Source organism: Plutella xylostella, chromosome 20 (assembly GCF_932276165.1).
Source record: "Plutella xylostella chromosome 20, ilPluXylo3.1, whole genome shotgun sequence".
NCBI lineage: Eukaryota > Metazoa > Arthropoda > Insecta > Lepidoptera > Plutellidae > Plutella > Plutella xylostella.
Window position 1 is genome coordinate 273275 of NC_064000.1, and position 19891 is coordinate 293165.

The window sequence follows — 19891 nt, forward strand, 5'->3', positions numbered from 1 at the left end:
ATAATATAAGACGCTAGAGTTTCCTGTAATCAAATCCTTTAAAATGGGAGGTTCTCGTGGCAATATTTATTTAACAATGCCTTTTTTTTACAATGGACGGTCCATTGAATATAAACTCTTTCAGTCCCCAGTGACCACACATGACCCTCACTACGTTAGCCTTTGTGTATAGACATAACGTTTTTCCGACTCATGAGAATAAAAATATTTTTTAAAGGTAAGGACTATAAAGAAACTGTGTTCAAACTATATATAAACAAACATCACACGATAGACAGCAAAAACACAAACAATACATAACTTATGTAAGAAGAGGCAACATTCCAGAATAAGAGTCTGTACCCACTACTGCGCTATATAGTGTCGGGTAGTCGGGAATCAGCGTGTCGGGAGTACACGGTTCTCTAAAAATTTATTGGGAAATAAAAAAAATCACAATCAATGTTTAAAACTAAAGTTTACTTCTCTTTCCATTAAATTTTCAAATAATTTTACAAAATCTCTGTGCTGTCGTCATATTTGAATGAAACAAGGGTCTTACTATAAACTGTATAATTAGGAATGTATGTATTTATTATTTTTAACCGACTTCGAAAATGGAGTTGGAATGTATGGAGTTGTTAATCGAACCGGTAATAATCCGGCATCAGTCGGGGCAATGGACATAGGCCCCGGCTCGTATTGTGCAGACGTCTCGACGCGAGTGGCTCTCGCGACTGAAAACTGAAAAGGTGTGCACACATTTGTCTTGTAAATCCATTATCCGATTACGAGCCGTTTGCTATATCATTGTTTTATTTATTTCTTGTTTCGTACTGAGAGCAAAATAAAGAAACTTGGTATTATTTATTATGAAAGTACGGTATATAAAGTATGTATATTAAACTACGCTGAACTAAAATATTGTAAAACCAAGATCTGGTTTTTCTTTTAATTAATTGGTCTCGAGGTAATTAATAATATAATAATAATAATATGTGGGGACCTCTCACACACGGCCATCCGACCCCAAGCTAGGCAGAGCCTGTGTTATGGGTATCGGACAGCTGATATATCTACACAAATACATATATAGATAAATAGATTAATATTAAATATCAACACCCAAGACCCGAGTACAAATATCTGCCTTTAAATAAATATCTGCCCCAGCCGGGAATCGAACCCGGGACCTTCGGCATAGCAGTCAGGGTCACTAACCACTACGCCATTCGACCGTCAATTAGTACGTTTGTTCCTACATGGAGATGATAAGGAAGGACGATCACAGAAGAAACGTCCTAATAAGATGATTATGAATCAAATGAATAATGTTTTGATTTTATGTTAAACTTTGCATAGTTATATGTTCATACTGTACTTGAATACACGCTTTTAAAATTAAAAAAGAAAGGGTTTGATCTTTTTTACTGGTAGCTTTATTGCATTTTTCCAGTAAAACAAGAGTGTACGCAATGGAATTCATACTCTGCTATGTACAGAAGCATTTAAGATTTTCCACTTAATAACGCTTTATTAAAATACTGTAAATGTTGGCCTTAATCTTAAAAGTAAATAGATGTTATAAAAAGTCGTACAACCTCTTTAAACTATCTAAATAAACTTATTTTAAATATTTAAGTGTGCATGTTATTTCTGTTTTTATGAATATATTCTGATTTATTTTATGACGTAGTTTTATGTACCCTGTGCCAAATAAATTCTAAAATAATTGCAAATATAAATTGCTTACCGCTTCAATGCGTCTCTTTTCGTAAATTATTCATCAAGTTAAATGTTTATAAGTAATAGTAGGTAAAGTACGAGTTATTCAATGCAAGAATATTTCAGAGAACTCTTTGATGCACTGAAAGACCTAGTTATTTGCTCCACTGGACCAGTTAATATTGTTTTAGTTCTTCAGAACATTTACAAATCATATTTGCAGATATTTTAAACCCACCAGATGAATTTATACTCTAGTCTAGACTACATGGAAAAGTTCAACACAAACAAGTCAGCATATATTTTATGGATTTATTTAATTTAAGAATAATTCCCTCTATTGTAACATAATAAATCCTCGACGGAAAAAAAAGGGTTTTCCACGTTGAACTTATGTTCAACGTGGCTATGTATCTCTGTGTGTGTATCTGTTTGTGGTACCGTAGGCTGAACCAATATCCGTTTAGTTTTTTTTAAGGTATTGTATTGTGACATGGCATATAATATGTGAATGATGACAAACCTCACAAGGAACTTGACCTGTTTCTGCCGGGACAGAATCCAGCGCATCGCAAAAATATGCTGCTTTTCATGAATTTTAATGTGCAAACGTGGAGTAAAGTGGACGACAAACTCTACTTTACATTCTTTTAATTATGTGCAAGAAAGCTTGAATTTCCTTCAAAATTTTATGAGTACGATTTTTACCATAACTTTGCGTTCAGACAAATTAAATATACTTACCAACTTATATCATACCATAGCTTCTCGAGCCATTTTGCATGCCAGCCATGTGGACACTCACGGGCAATGAAAAAGTGCCACTCACAAAAAGCAGACACCAAACAAACCAAATTTTTCCAAAACATTTATTTTAAAATATGAACAAAATATTACCATTTTTAGTTGGTAATATCCTGATGCTCTGTTAAATGTACTTCAATGTCGCAGAAGGCGTCATTAAGCTAGCCTTGTCCGTTTAGGAGTAATTTTGTGTTTTTCTCAGTCGATCCTTTTCATTGCCCGTGAGTGTAGTACGATCCGATTCTAAGAATTTTATTTTAATTCGTGTCAAAGTAAACAACGTGTCATAACCGTAAACGAACATTGCTGCAGTACTGTATACTATTAGTACATATTATACATTGCAATCAAACCACTGCTATATTTCCAATAACTGAATTGAATACAACACTACGATTAATTACACGTAATTACAGCTCACAGATTGACATAGAGATAATGCGAACATGTATCAAAATTCAATATCGAAATACATAGAAATGAAACCGTTATTCGTTACACATCAATAACTAAGTGAAATGAAATACGCAGGAACATTATTGATCCCCAATTTACGATGGAGCACTTGTCAATGTCACGGCGAGGCAGACCAGGATCAACTTACTGATATAAAATACATTATAATAATAAATTATTGGAGTAGAATAGAAAAACGCTTATTCAATAAGATTTAACCAAGCACTCTGGCAATAAATAATTATAAGTTTTTTTGTAGGTCTTTTATGTGCAATAAATGAACATTCACACTCTAATAGTACTCTGTGCTCGAATGGCTACTTTTTTCGGTTCCAATAACATTTTAGTTGTTATCCAAAGGTACCTTACGTTTTTAATAAATTCTACGCCAATTGGAGATATCAAATATACTCTCATACAACTAACTATATTTTCAGACACTCACGAGGAAATAGAAACTGGATATTTTAATTCTAAAGAACTCGCTTGTACGTGACTTATCCAGTGGATTTTTCAATTAAAACTTATTTGCAAGCTTCATAATTTCATTTTGTGTTTGACGAACTCAATTAAAATTTCCATGGAATATGTGTGTTAATTGAGCTTGAAATATAATTGTTAAAAAGTTATTATTATTATTGTGTACCGGTGGTTTTGTTAAACGTTACAATTAGAAATATCCTTTTTGTAGAAAATAATATACTTGTATAAAATAATATATAGTCTAAAATATAAGAATCGTCCGTAGTCTAGCTAGCTTCAGTGATGGAACTGATCATCGAGGTTAAGCTTCACATGGTACGGTCACTTATTACATGGGTAACCGATTTCAAATTGTTGTTTTCTGGGCGCTGATACCCGACAACTCTCTCAGCACAAGCTTGCTTGTATTGGGGCCCACCAACCCGCACTAGGCCAGCTTGGTGGACTAAGGCCTGAAACCCTTCCTTGATTGGAAGGGGTCCCGTGCAACAGCAGTGGTGACGTGGTGGGTTGTGATGATGATGATGATAGTATAAAATGTACTCCAGTCCCAGCGCACCCTGGGGTCTGCGACTGATGCTAATCTGATTGGGAAAGATTATCACGATGACTTGGTGTTTTTTCACTGAAATACTAAGAAGAAGAAAAATCCAAGGACAACAAGGATAGCTCTTGTTGAAACGAACCCTTGTGGTATAAGGCATATAGGTACAGAATCGCATGGCTTTGTAATACGAATTAATAGCACATGTCACAAGCGGCAGACTATACGCGAGTGGGAGTAGTAGAATAGATAAGTGGACTATTTTAAACGAGATAAACCGAGTTAGTCGCAGCGGTTGTAGGCGTATCAGCCCCCTACAGGGAGCCCCCTAGTGTGTCACATGCGGGCCTTGCCAACCTAATTGATGCAAATTATCAGTAAAGTCAAAGTCAAAGTCAAAGTCAAAATTTTTTATTCATCGTACAAATATAAAATTTTCTGATGAACGTCAATTTTTACAAATTACTCTCCGTTCGGATAAGGGGGGGCTCTTTCTGTCTAAGGAGAAGAACGGAGGCAAGAAACTCCTGAGCCATCTTTTCAAAAAAAGACTTAAAACTAGTTGGTATACAATACATATAAGCTTAATTATTATTATTATAATAATATGAGCAGAGCTAACTACTTATCACAGCCATGCATTAACGTCCTCTAAGTAATCATCAATTCTATAATAAGCTTTTTTACTGAGTTTCTCTTTAATGTAACACTTAAACTTATTCTCTGGCATTTGAGCAACTTCTGTTGGAAGCTTATTATAAAATCTAATACAGTACCCTAAAAACGATTTATTAACTTTCGCCAGACGCATCGCTGGAAAAGCCAGCTTATGCTTGTTCCTAGTATTAATGTCATGATTACTGCCAATTGTATCAAAAGTTGAAATATTCTTTCGTACATACATTAAATTGGAAAAAACCGGCCAAGTGCGAGTCGGGCTCGCGCACAAAGGGTTCCGTAGCAGCAAATATAATATTACAGTTAAATCAACCTATCTCAAAAACTATAAGAGATACTTTGATCAAACCAAAAATCGTTGAAAGAGTTAATTAGCATGCATCACCTCTATTTTTTTTAGAATTTTATACCCCGTAGTTATAAAAATAGAGGGGGGGGGACATACTTTTTACGACTTTGAGAGCTGATATCTCAAAAACCGTTCACTTTAAGAAAAATGTTTTTCAGAAAACTTTATATCATTTTAAAAGACCTTTCCATTGATACCCCACACGGGTATGTACATCGAAAAAAAAATTTCATCCCTCAGTTACATGTATGGGGGGCCCCACCCCCAATTCTTTTTTTTACTATTTAGTGTCATATTTTTGTAGCGGTTCATACAACACATATTCCCATCAAATTTCATCACTGTAGTACTTATAGTTTCCGAGTAAATCGGCTGTGACAGACGGACAGACGGACAGACGGACATGACGAAACTATAAGGGTTCCGTTTTTGCCATTTTGGCTACGGAACCCTAAAAATGAACTGACATGGAACTGTAAGGATGTTAATTTCTTTAAATAGTTCTCTCAATGAATCCCTGGAACCAAGTTTGTATATAGAGCGGATGGCTCTTTTCTGTAATACAAATATAGTCTCAATATCAGCGGCTCTACCCCAAAGCAAAATGCCATACGACAATAAGCTGTGGAAATAACTAAAGTAAACTAATCTGGCGGTTTCAACGTCGGTCAGTTGTCTAATTTTCCGTACAGCAAAAGCTGCCGAGCTCAACCTTCCAGCCAATTTGGCAATGTGAGGTCCCCATTGTAACTTTGAATCTATAGTCATACCAAGAAAGACAGTATCATTAACTAGGTCCAATTTATTCCCATCTAGAATAATGTTAGTATCGCATTGTCTAACATTCGGCAGTGTAAATTTAATACATTTCGTTTTCTTAGAATTCAATAAAAGATTATTTACGGTAAACCAATCGTGTATGTCAGATAGAATAGAATTAATTTCATAAAAAATATTTTCACTTCTTTTAACTTTAAAAAGCAAAGAAGTATCGTCAGCAAATAAAACTATATTAGTCAATTTTTCAACCATAAAAGGCAAGTCATTAATATAAATGAGGAATAAAAATGGTCCTAGAATAGATCCTTGAGGGACGCCTATCTTTACATGAGCCCCCTGTGATTTAGTATTATTAATATCGACCCTTTGTTGCCTCTTGTCTAAATATGAAGCTATCAAATCTAAAGCCTTTCCTCCTATTCCATAGTATCTCAGTTTCGAAATTAAAGTCTGATGGTCCACACAATCAAACGCCTTCGACAGATCACAGAAGACTCCAATAGCATCGTGATGGTCTTCCCAGGCGTCAAATATGTGCTTAATTAACGCAGTACCGGCATCGGTTGTTGATTTGCCTTTTGTAAAACCATACTGCTGGCTATGAAACAGTCGAGCTTCATTGAAATGCAAAAGCATCTGACTGAGTATGATCCTCTCAAATATTTTACTCAAAACTGGAAGAACCGAGACAGTAAGTAACTAAAGTTGTATTCAGAGCCACAGCAATAACAAACGATCATTTTTTAATTAATAAAGTTTTATATGTACTACCTACATCCGGCATCCTTACCGAAAAATATCAATTTAAAAAAAGTTTGTAAAAAAAAAACACGCACTCTCGCCTTGTACTAATGTACTCCCTTTGCGAGGTAGGCAGAGGTGCATTGCTGCACCCACTTTTCGCCAGAGTGTTATGTTAGTCCCAATGTAATAGGGGGCGGGCCTGTTGCCATTTTACGGGCTGTGACGCTTATTAATATTATTATATTGGACTTAATCTTCTTCAGTTACGTTATTAAAAAGTTTGTAGTTTTCTGTATTATGATTTTTTTGAAGCTTAAAGCGGTAAAACGCATGAGTCATCGAATAGTCTTTTTCATTATTTACCAAGCGAATCTTAACTGAACATTTAACTATGTTGGACCAGTTTCACACAGCCGTTTAAGATCCGCTTATTGGTCTTAATCTTCTTCAGTTAAGTTATTAATTTGATTTTCATAAGCACGTTCTGAGTAGGGCCGCCACCGCCCCTACTGCGGAGATGGTAAAGGGGGGCGGTAACTCAGTTTGCCGCCCCATCGCGCCTGTGAGCCGCAAACGAGGTTTGAGGCGGATATAACCGGATCACTTGCTGACGTCAAAAGACGCAATTCTCAGTGCAGACTGAAAATATTGGGGGGGCGTGGAAATGTGAGCTTGTGTTCTTATGTGCTAGAGCTCGTAGGTCCTGTGGATAGAGTTGTGCCAATTCACAGGTGATTTATATGTAATTTTGATCATTTTTTAAATTTATTATCAAGCTGACAATAGTGTAACATCTACTTGGACAAACAGTTAAGTACTTCGATTTTTATTTTATATTTTTCGTTTAAAAAAGAAACATTTTGTTTTCAAAGATGTATGATAATCGCAATCACTCCAGCGACCTCGTCAGCCGTGACGAGATGTAAAGTGAAGTTATAAATTACTGGATGTAACTTTATGTAGAAGTGAGAGAATACGGTACATTCAGGAGGGTTCGCGAAGTATGTAGATATAGGTACTACTCATTTATGTAATACTTGATATAATTATAAGTTTTATAAAGATAATATTGAGTAATTAGTATTAATTAGGTATTACGAGTAATTTAACTGCAAGGCACTCCTTAGTACGTCTGTAAATTTGTAGAAATAGAATTGAAACTTCAAAATAATACAACTTCAACTTTGTTTATCTTTAAAATTCACTCTATAAGTTGTTAAGTAAACAGTCGCAAAACTAAGAAAATGTACTTAATCTTATTCTCTCAGCCACAGCAAATACCCGAGACTTGAATTAATACTAACGTTTACTATAAAAACACGAATAAATGTTAAAACTTTACCAATCCATCAATTTACAATATAACCTTTGAAGTTCAAATCAAAGTTCTAACCGTTCGGCGGCCATGTTGAATCTCACGGCCGATCTAACTTGAACCTAGTGGAGACGACATAAACGCGATATTTGTACGTAGGTGAGTTGCGAGGGTAATGTATAAGAAATAATGTTATTATAGGTAATCCTTTGTTGTAAGATGAACTTAGATGAAGCTTGAGTCGTGGGTTAATGGCTACATCACTTAAGTATAGATCACGTATGTAGTGGAGGACTGGATAAACGTAACACTTTGAATATGTTGTCATTTTTATTTAATGCGTCGTACATAATTATCGACGATTATGACTGACGGGCTGATATTATGATGATGAATGTCTTAATAAGTAAAAAAAGTATATCTGGTCATTACTATTTTACAAAACTGTGCAGTGTTGCGTTTTAACCTCCCAAAACAAAAATAAGATACATAGGTATATAAGTTTTAGCGTTGCATTAAACGGCAGTGTTCCAAATTTCCAAGAAGTCTGAAGACGTAATCTGTCTTGGCGTTCCACTTAGTATGTGCAGTATGCAGCAGTATAGCCCCCTGCAGTTTGGAGTCAGTTATCTAGATGTTAGCGAGTAGTTAATGTGATATGGGGCGCGCGTGTTTGCTGTAAATCAGGCTCAGGGGGGGCACTCTATACTGAAGAAAAACGAACGAACGAGAGCTGTCGTGCAATCGGCACGTTGGCTCGCGCAGCAGCGCTCTGAAACTTACCCCCAAATTCATAGAGCTTTTTGACTCTTTACAATAGGTTTAAAATTTACGATGTGATTCATACGATTTTTTTCCTTTTCACTGCCGTAAAGAGTCGAAACTCTTGTGTTTCAAAGTAAATGTTAACCTTGTTGTAAATTTATAATACGTACTATGAATTTTAGGGTTACTTTTTTGACATATAGAGTGACCCTCTAAGGTTCGCTGCGAGTTTCTTGGCTCCATATCGCCGATTACTCGTCTAGACCTCGTTTAGGCTTTAATCTTGCAAGTTCCCGAGATACAAAGTGGCTCATTAGTAAGTTATTCTCATTTTTATTTCGAAATAAGTAGGTACCATTTAAATCCTGTAAAAGTATGATTTTATTAGTTGTAATCTTTGCCACGCTCTAGTCTTTACCTCTTTGCAATAAAATCAATTACAGGGTGTACTTATCAATAAGTATGTTAAACTTATTACAAAGCCGCCCAACCATGGAGTAAGGCTCTGAAATACGCTTAAGTGATCCTTATAGCCTTCCAAATAAAGTTTTTTTTCGTCTGGAGCACAGCAGACGGAAATAAACATTTGGGAAGTAAATACACAAGGCTGGAAATGGTGTTGATTGATTATAATGAAGTAGGAACATACATTCCCCCCCCCCCCTTCCACTGCCTTCACCGCGTCTTGCTAGGGCGAGCTCTGAGTTGTTTGCCGAATTACCCTTCATCGAAAGCTCGGTAACTCGAAGGCACTGTTCAACGACGGTTAGTTCACCGAAATAATGCTTCTCGGATAAAATTGATAACCGAAAGCACTCTTTGAAGATTGTTGATATAAGATCGCTCTTTAAATTTAACCGATAGATTTGTTGAAGTATAGGATAATTAGGTACTTAGGTGGCAATGAAACACGAGTGTGCGTAACGAACGGTAGTTTATTACTGACTTGCAGGTACCCGCGTAGTTACATACATTACACTCCTTCCGGTCTAATTTGGAAACCTGGAGTGACACAAGAAACACAATTATAATTATCACTTTTTATAGTTAATATCCTTACTAGGTCTAAGATTATATCTATGTGCGAGGGTGTGCGACGGGTCATTAGATGCGGTAGGTACAGATTGATCTACCGATTCGGACCCTTGTACGATTGAACTAATTGCCGGTCGCTCATCCTCTATTCCGACAGAATCCCTTCCTTCCTCACCACCTAAAGCATCCACAAATGGCTCATCATTCGGCTCATCTATCGTGACAATATTCGAGGTGACGTCACCAGTGTGAGTCACTACATTAGGCAAAGGCGCCGGCGGGGGTGAGGTAGGCGGGGGCGGGTGCGCGCACGCTACGACCGGCGGCGGCGGCGGCGGCGGCGGCGGCGAGCGAGCACCAACACCAACACAACAATCAACCTGTTTTGTGCCCGTGAACCTTATCAGCTGATCTATATGTCTGTTTACATATTCATTGTACTGTTGAGCAAAAACTGAATAAAGTCGCTGACCTATTTTCTTATGTATGACACCTTTTGTCCAAATTGGTTTGCGAGACACGTACCATCTCAGCCAAACCAGATCACCAACGTTAAATTTTCTACTACAACTGGTTATACTAGTAGACACATTGTTTCTGGTGTTATCGGTATTTTTAGCTGGTACAACTAAATCTAATCTACAGCGCAGATCTCGTCCATACATCAACTTTGCCGGGGTCAAGCCGGTGGCGCAATGTACGGTGTTTCGGTATTGGAACAAGTACCCAGGCAAGTCCTCATCGACACATCTAGAAGGTTTACTTAATATACATTTGAGCATTTTCTTACATGTACGAACAGAATTTTCCGCTTGGCCGTTGCTGGCTGGGTGATATATGGGCGATGTCACGTGTTCAATACCATTTACCTCACAAAATTTTCTAAATTCTACTGTTTTAATTTTTGCATCATTATCTGAACATATAACTTTTACCAAACCAAATCTGGAGAATAGGTACTTTAATTTTGAAATAAGAGTGTGTGGACGTTCCGCTGCTCATATGGAAGCACTCTAGCCATTTACTGAACGCGTCTACAACAATTAAGTATACCCTTTGCCCAATAGTCATGTAATCGATGTGTATGCGCCACCACGGGCCGGGGGGCCGCGGCCAGGGTGCGGGGGCGGCGCTCGGCGGTGCGGGGCGCAGTGCGGTGCACGTGCTACAGTTACCTATACACTGCTCAATGTCCTTATCAATATAAGGCCACCACATCCTACTTCGAGCTGAACTTTTCGTCTTTACAATGCCAAAATGTCCTTTATGTAACTCGTACATAAGACGTTCCCGCAACAAACTCGGTATGACAACCCTGTGGCCACGCAGTAAGCAACCGTCTTCTACTTCTAAGTCGGATTTGCAACGGAAGTACGGCTGTATAGCGGCGCAAGTTACCTTGCGAGGCCACCCTTTTAACATGTATTTAATGACTGTCTGAAGCGTTCGATCAGCCGCTGTGGCCGTCCTGACGTCATCAACTGATACGGGTAACGTTGACTCATCGAGAAAGTGCAGAGGAGCCGCCGCGGCGTCCTCCGCGTCCTCCAGCTCCGTGTGTCGCACCGGCAGTGGTGCTCGAGAAAAATAATCTGCAACTATATTTTTCTCCGACGGTAAGTACTGTATTACATAATTATATGCGGATAGATATATCGCATACCTTTGTAATCTAGAAGCCGCCATCACTGAAACTCCGTTTTTTTTACCAAAGATAGCGATAAGTGGCTTATGGTCAGTCTTAAGTACAAACGGAATATCACGCCCATACAAATATTGGTGGAAGTACTTTACACCATAAATTATAGCCGTCGCTTCCTTTTGGATTTGACTATAATTTTTCTCACTCGCTGAGAGTGTCCTCGAGGCAAATGCCAACGGTCGTTCCTGTCCGTCGGGGCCCTGCGCCAGGCACGCCCCCAGCCCCGCCGGGCCCGCGTCCACGGTCAGCACCAGGCGAGCTGCCGGGTCAAAATGAGTCAGCACGCGGTCGGACGTGAGCTCTCGTCTGATCTGATCGAACGCGGCCTGTTGCCTATGGCCCCACTCCCACGTTACGTCATCACAAACCAACTCATTCAACGGACTTAGGATCGTCGATGCGTTCGGAATAAACTTCCTATAATAATTTATCATACCTAGGAACCGTTTTATTTCCCGTACATTTGTCGGCGGCGGGCATTTTGTTATAGCCTCAACCTTTTTAGGACATGTTCTCAAGCCATTTTTGTCGATGACAAAACCTAAATAAGTCACACTTTCACGGAAAAATTCGCACTTCTGCTGCTGCAGTCGAAGGCCTGCTTCTTGTAACCGTTTTAATACAGCTTCTAAGCGTTCCATATGTATTTCTTTCGTTGGACCTGTAATACAAATATCGTCCAACCATACTACTACTCCTTCTATCCCTATTAAAAGTGTTTCAATCGCCCGTTGAAAGATCGCCGGTGCATTGGCCAGGCCGAACACTAAACGAGTGTATTTAAACAAGCCTTTACTTGTGCTAATTGTTGTTAGATCTTGCGATCCATCATCGCTACAAAGTTCTAACTGATTATACGCCATTTTTAAATCTATTTTTGAATAATGTTCCCCGCCCCTGAGTTTGGTAAACACTTCTTCGATACGGGGCATTGGAAAACGTTCTACCTCAATGTCATTGTTTAAAGTCAATGCGTAATCCCCACATATTCTTATCTTTCCATCAGATCTTAACACGGGCACAATCGGTGTACCGTATTTGGAATATGAGACAGGTACTAATATGCCTAACTTTACTAAACGGTCTAACTCGGTCTCAACTTTATCCTTAAGGGCAAAGGGCACGGGCCTTGGTTTATAAAATTTGGGTTTTGCACCTTCTTTTAATTTTAAGTGTACAACAAATTTATTGAATTGCCCTAATTCGTCCTTCCATAAGTCAGCGTAACCTCGCAATAACTCACTTATCTCCTTATTATTCGTCATGTAATTTACAGATGAAAAACATATGTTAAACGCGGACATAAAATCTCTTCCTATCAAAGGGGGCCCCCCATTTTGAATAACAATAATATTCAATTGTGCAACCTTGTCTTGATATTTAACTGAAGCTTGGAAATAGCCCAAAGGTTTGATTTTATGTCCCGTGTAAAAACAAATTTTTAGCTTACATTCTTCTAATTTATTTTTAGAAAACATTTGAGACCATATTCGTTCTGAAATAACTGTTATCCCTGAACCTGAGTCAATTTCCATAGTTAATGGGCAATCGTTAATTGTAACATCAATAGTGAATGGTTCAATATTAGCATACCTCATGTTGAACATTTTGCATTCGTCGCAATCGCTGCCTGAGCTATCCTCAGCAGCCTCGACCTGAGTAATGTTATTTAACCGTGAACGGCACTTTCTTTCACTGCACACCTTCTTGAGATGGCCTTTTTTACCACAACACTGACACTTATAGTTCTTGTACCGACAAGAACCTGCACTGTGACTATTCATGCCACACACTTCACAGCTGTTAGGATAATCAGCGCCATCGCGCCTCGCCTCGCGTCCTGCCGGCGGGCCCGGGGCGCGCGCACGGCCGCTCCTGCTGCCGCTCGCGCCCAGGCGGAACACCGGCTCCTCCTTCACGCGGGGCCCGTCGCCTCCTACAGCTGTCCTCGCCATCCTGACGCATGCCTGTTGCTGAGCCACCTCTAGCGCTTTCGCAACCGTCAGGGTCTTCGCGTCCTGCTCGAACAATCTGTTCCTTTCCGGTCCATCTGGCAATCCCAGAATAAACCGGTCGCGAAGTAGCGTGTCTAATGCCGCTCCGAAATCACAAAATACAGCTAATCCTCGCAAACGAATTAGCCACTCTTCCATAGTCTCGCTACTTTCTTTTGTAGCCATATAGAAGGTAGCCCGATCAGCAAATGTGGATCTCTTCGGAGTGAAGTGGGTATCCAAGGCATTCACGAGGTCGTCGAAGGTCAAAGTTTCAATGTCCTTTGGGTGCACGAGGTTCTTCGCCAAACGGTAAGAATCGTCCGATAAATAAGTAAGAAGGTAGTTACTTTTATTATCGGTTATTTTGTTCACGATAAAAAAGTTATTCAAACGATTTTTAAAAATGTCCCAAGCGTGCACTTTATAATCAAAACTTGTTATTTCGCCGAGATATGAAGGCATTGTCACTTTATCACCAGACTCGTAGCCAATGAATTATAGGATAATTAGGTACTTAGGTGGCAATGAAACACGAGTGTGCGTAACGAACGGTAGTTTATTACTGACTTGCAGGTACCCGCGTAGTTACATACATTACATTTGTAATCTAAAATGTTTCGCCGAACAGTCCTATTTAATAGAATCATTCCTTCGCCACCGAATTGCTACGCCTCCTTGTCGCAGCTCCAGTGTCCTAGCTTCAGTCGCAGGGGAATACGACGAGCGGGCCATGGGGAATTTATGGTAAAACTGACATGACTAAAGTGCTGAAAACCGTTTATAGTTTCAATTATTTACCGTACTAGCAAAGTGTACCAGTCAGTGGTTGCACCGCGTCAAGGCCAGCTCTTCTGTAAACGAACCGCGGGGGCTCGTAAAAACACAAGTGTCTGCGTTGCGAACTAGAGTTTGGGGACGATTTCGGCCAATATCTTCGGCTTCTGCAAGTATTTACAGTTCAATTCCCAAGCACTAGTCTCTCCAGAAGTCATACCGAAATGGTCAAGAAGGTCGAGAATTGTCCGCTGCTGCAAAACGTAGTGTCCCCCAAACATAGCCTGTAAATTGCAGCAATAATTGTCACCTATGCCTATCCCGCAAGGATCAAACCTATGCAGATGTTATGTTTAACAGAAATTGATATCTTGTTGTAATCGATATTTTTTATAAAAACGTTTCAGTTACACAAAAGTCCCTTATCTTTTTGAGTTTTGGACTTATTACACAGAAAGCTACATTTTAAAATAAAGTAACATAATGAAGCTTTCGGCTAGCCTGAATTTAATTTGTTCTCTATTCCACAACGTCAAGTTTAAGTGTCGCGACGACTGTTGTTGTAAAGTGTACAATGTACTATATTGTGGGACGCCCTCAAATTACTTTCTGCGTCATATTTTGATTTTATTCTAGACATTTGTTGTTGTTAAAACGTATTTGAGCATAATGGAATGGGCCTGTTTTATGACTCTCTAGAATTTGATGTAGTAAAAGAAGGTTTTATTACTTTTCTCCGTAATAACGTGGTGACAATCTTTGTTTGAAATTGTATTCTTAAAAATGCAATCTCAAATATACCAAAAGTTATTTATGACACGTCTAACGGTCTATGTCCCAGAGGGCAGACTTTTGAGGTCTCTACCTGGAATAAAACCAAAGTTAACATTTATGTACCTTTAATCAGTACCTACATTCTTATTTTTTTCTAAAATTTAATCAATCCTCTCCCTTATTTTTAAAAAGTTTCATTTCGTAACCTTACATAATATATAATAAGGGTTTTTTGTAACTTTCAATCTTCAAAAAAAAAGTTAATAAGAAGTTGATTCTTCAAACATAATAATTGACCCTTAAATTGATTTCTTCATCGATAGAAAGCTTTCGAAAACAAGTAAAGACAAAAGCTTTTGGTCTTTTTACTCGGGTTAATGAACCGAATGAACAAATAAACAACACTTATTGAAATAAGTTTTGACTCACAAAACAAGTTAAGATGAATCATATTTTTATGTATTGATTCGATGGCTACATTCGATCCCTTTCCTTCATCTCTAGTGTGATCCACATATTTCCACGTTCCATAGACTTCGGGCCCAGGGATGGTCATGCGTGCTGTAGGTTTTTGTAATCGGTAGGTTTAATACAAAAAGATACAGCCGTGATTCGCGTTTTTCGTAAGCGAGAGTGACCACTCAGTTCGTGAATTCTACCTCTGTGTCTATGTACTTCAACAGTTTCTGGTTTTCATATTATTAAAATAAGAAGACTTCTAAACTAATATCCTTTTATCAGCTCACTCGATATCGCTACTAAGATTATCGTCTATCTAGTTCGTTGTAATAAGAGGTTTATGGCAGATTACTCGAGTTAAGATCTCTGCTCATCTAAATTAACATAACAGCTTTCATACCTTAAGTAGAAGACTCCGGATTCCATTCACAGCCTCGCCAGATGTTTGTTTTTTGGCCCTGGCTTTACCTGAAAAAACTGGTGCCTAGTAGAAAAGAGATGTCATAATTTACTATACTCACCACGAGCAATGAAAAAGTTCACAAAATGCTTGCAAGTTGCAAGGACAATTTTTTTAAACTTAAAAGACTAACACTTATTTTTTTGTTTGTAGTTGGTAACTAATATTTTGTTGTGCTGTTAAATGTACTGCCTTTTCCATGTAGGAGTTGTAGGAGTAAGTAACATGGTGCAATGTCACTGGAACTTTTTCATTACTCGCGAGTGAGTTATGTGTACGTGTACGTCCAGATATCAGTACATGTCGCCAACTATGTTAGTTTGGTGTGGTTTCAAAGGTCACACACGCCGAGTAAGCTTGCCTGAGGTCTAGACTTACAAGTAGTTCAAAGTACTTAAGTGCTAGACCGACTCGTGTTAGTCAAGCATATATTATCAATACCAGTATGTCATACATACATCGTATCATCATGTATTAGTTCACAAAGCTACATGTAAATCTGCTACCATAGAGTTTCATGTATGTGTTAATTAGTATGTAGGTACAATATGTAGGTATTCTATGTAAATAATATATCAGTAGTCTGATACCAATATTACAGGCTCTGCCTAGGTTTTTCGATATTTGTTTCTGAGACATTATCTATATCCTCTACACCTCGCAAGGTCACAGACTTTACTTAGAAATAATTAAATATGAAACAAAGAAAAGACCTTATCAGTAAAAGCAACTAACATAAAATATTAGTTAAGTATAAAAATCTCTATAGGTATATACATAATTCACTTGCTAAGTGAATGTACACTTGCCTACCCCTGTGGGTTCACAGACCACATACTAATTATCTATTCCGAGTTACGCTCACTATCGGGCAAGTTTTAAGGGATTCTATCTAAACTTTGTGGAATATCGGAGACGGGAGGGATACGACCGCGCTGAGACGAGGATAACCAACTCACAAACTTGCGGAAACACTTACAGGGGACAAAAATATATTTACATGCACTACACTCACGAGCAATGAATAAGTTCTAGTGAAAAATACACTTTTTTGTCTGGTAATATGCTTAATACAAACATATCTAAATTATATAATTTTGTAATGTAGCAGTTCAGCTGGAGCGGGTCTGGACCACCGGGGAGCGACCCCTGGGTGAATCGACCTTTCTGGCCTCCCCCGAGAGTAGGGGTTGGATGCTATATTAAATATGTACTTACCCTAATGACTACTGGTTTCCTAGTGCTTAGGGCTGGTACTGAATGTCTCTCGAACGGTGTATACCGGGAAGCGGTCCTAGGCTAGCTCAAGTCGGTGCCGGGCCTCTGAAGGAGTCTCCGGTCACCCTGGGGGTTTATAATATGACCGTGAAGCGGTCCTAGCTATTCTATCCTTATTCCTGAGGCCCCTGGAGGGAAATAACCTCGGTAGGTGTACGGGATGGAAATGAATAACACGGATTACAATATACAACAATTAGGCGGGACTGGCTCCGCTTTATTTACAATAATAACTTATATATCTAGTACTTACAGCTTGTAACTATGTATTCACCACACAAATGCACAAATAAGGATATTTATTAAGTATCTAACTATTTAAACAGGGCCCTGAAGGGGCAAACGCGGATTTATAGCAAATAGTAGGAAAGGATAAAGGGTACAGGATCTTGGGCTAATAATTGCAGCCGCGCCGCGCTCGAAGCCTCAGTCACAACGAGGGGGTAACCAAGCTGCGCCTATCGAGACCAGATCGTCGCGACGCAGGCTATAGATACATAAATACAATAAGGGTGAGTGGGAAGGAAGCACGGGATGGGAGCTGATCAGACGCCGGAGCTGGAGTTGACGAATGGTGCCGGAGCGGCGGTCTTGCGGTGCTTTATAGGTGCGGCGGCCGTGCCGTCCCGCTTCCCCTCTGGTCACCCGGAGTGGTCTGTGCGGTGCCCCACCCCGCGGCGTTCTTGTTGTTGGCTCGGAGATGCGGGTAGGTGTGTGGCCGTTGTTGTAACGACTTCGTTACATTCTCCCCCCTCAACAGTAGAATTTTTACCTGATAAAAATTCACAAGATCTGTATACATATTGTCAAAGGGGATTATGCGGATAAACGGTTATTTTTACGGGATTATTTGTGCATTCGGTATTATATCTTTATGCTATTATTACAAGTTACATTATTTCGGTATGCAGTATGCATTATTATTTACTTTAGCAAAAAAACAAGATTATAAGGTAAATAGTACATGAGCATTTCATCTTTGCTTAGTGCAGGTAAATTCGGACGGAAACGGTGTATTCGGTATTCTTTTCTATACAAAAGATTGTGAATATTTTGTTTTTATGAGCATGAGCAAGGATAAAATGCTTAGTTGATTTTACTTACATTGTAAGGTTATGTACAACTTATTGTGTACTCGGTATACATTTTACTTCTTATATAATGTAGTTTTGGTTATTTACGGATGCAATTTACTGAATTCTTTACAATGCAGATAAACTAAAAGTTAAAATTTATCCGGCGCATGTGCCCTTGCGCTGCTGAAATTTACTCGGTTTGACACTTGACAATGAATTAACAACCAAAATTCTAACCTATGTACGTTCACAGAGTAACGTATTGGGCTGCGTTCAAAAATGTTACAATGCTTATTCTAAGTCTGAGCAAAATTTTTACCTGTGACTTGGATGTAAAAAGGTGGTTGTTATACGTTTAACATATCTGTGTGTCTATTATTTCTTATATTATATTATACTACGGACGGACGGTATTAAATGTGTGCATTTGCGTTTACATTTTTACCTATTTCTATATTTTTAATACAGATTGTGGTTTTTCGGTTGTACATCTATAATTAATTAAATTACTAATTATACACAGCTAATAAGATTTATACGGTACGGTACGGAATGACTAGGTCATAAATATATAAATGTTTTAACTTTTTTTACGGCTATTTATCTTCGATCTTCATTATTGATGACTGAGGGTAGGTTTGGAATAATCGGTTCGTTCGGCATCGCATGAGTACCGCGGCTAGGCACATCTGGCGATGGGTGATGACGTCGTCGGTAGGTAACTTATTGCTTCGGTTCGGTGGAATTTGGTTGCGGCGAGTTTGATGATGATGATTTTAGTCGTTCTTTGTACTTTTTCATATGATGAAGAACATCTTTGTACATCCCGGGCCAGTAGTATGTTTCGGCAATACTTTTTAATAATTTTGTGGTGCTTAGGTATCTTGTTTTTGCTTGTCCATTATGGTGTTGTTCGATAATCGACCTTCTTTTCACTGTCGGAACGCATATTTTCCATTGGGATTGTGCGTCTATCTTGACCCCGTATCTTGGAATTACAATTCGTTTTTGGAGTGAGCCGTTTTTAATCGTAAATGTTGGGTCATTTTCAGGTGAATTATGGGTTTCGAACATTTTCCTCTCGAACCATCCTTTTCGTTCCTGGATTGAAGCTGTGTCGGGATATCTTGGTGGATGTTGTTGATTAGGTATTTTCTTGTGCTTGCGGGATTTCGACTTTCTTGGGCCGTTGAATTTATTATTGTTCGGTGGTGTTGGTTCTTGTGCGACGACTTGAGGTTTCTGTTGGTTAGTTTCCTGGACTTCTTTCGGTGTATTTTCGGTGTTGTTTTCCCAGACTATTGTGGCTCCTGCTTTTCTAAGGAGATCTATACCTATGATGATTAGGTTTGACGGTGAGTAAGGTGGTAGCACGAAGAGTTCGTGTGTTATTTTTCTCTGCCGGATCTCAATCTCTGGTTCTATTCTGAGCTTCACGTCCATGACTCTGCCGTCTGCGAGGGTTACTCGCATCCCTGTGGCTTCTTCTTTATCAGCGTTTCTCGAGTTATCTTCATAGATGTTTCTACTGATGTATGATCTGGTGGAGCCTGTATCAACTAGTGCTCGGTACGTGATTCCCCCTATTTTCACGTCTTCGAAGATTCGGTATTCCGGTCGGTTTTCTTCAGCGGTTATGTTGGTGTCTCCGAATTTGGTTTCTTTTCTGCAGCAGTTGCGCGTTAGTCTTCCGAGGACTCCGCATTGGCTACAG

At 38.9% G+C, this 19891-nt stretch overlaps 1 protein-coding gene and 2 long non-coding RNA genes across 4 annotated transcripts in view; 1 reads left to right on the plus strand and 2 right to left on the minus strand.

Annotated features, from left to right (window-relative positions):
• The window catches only part of LOC105383202, a 119390-nt gene that overhangs the window by 75134 nt on the left and 24365 nt on the right, over window positions 1–19891 (plus strand). The window lies entirely within an intron of this gene.
• LOC125490139 lies at window positions 9540–13091 on the minus strand. The gene is made up of 2 exons (XR_007267490.1): window positions 12953–13091; window positions 9540–9624 (listed from the first exon to the last, which is right to left on the minus strand). It is a non-coding gene; the product is annotated as an uncharacterized LOC125490139 (long non-coding RNA).
• Window positions 17282–18489, minus strand: LOC125490138. The gene is made up of 2 exons (XR_007267489.1): window positions 18206–18489; window positions 17282–17873 (listed from the first exon to the last, which is right to left on the minus strand). It is a non-coding gene; the product is annotated as an uncharacterized LOC125490138 (long non-coding RNA).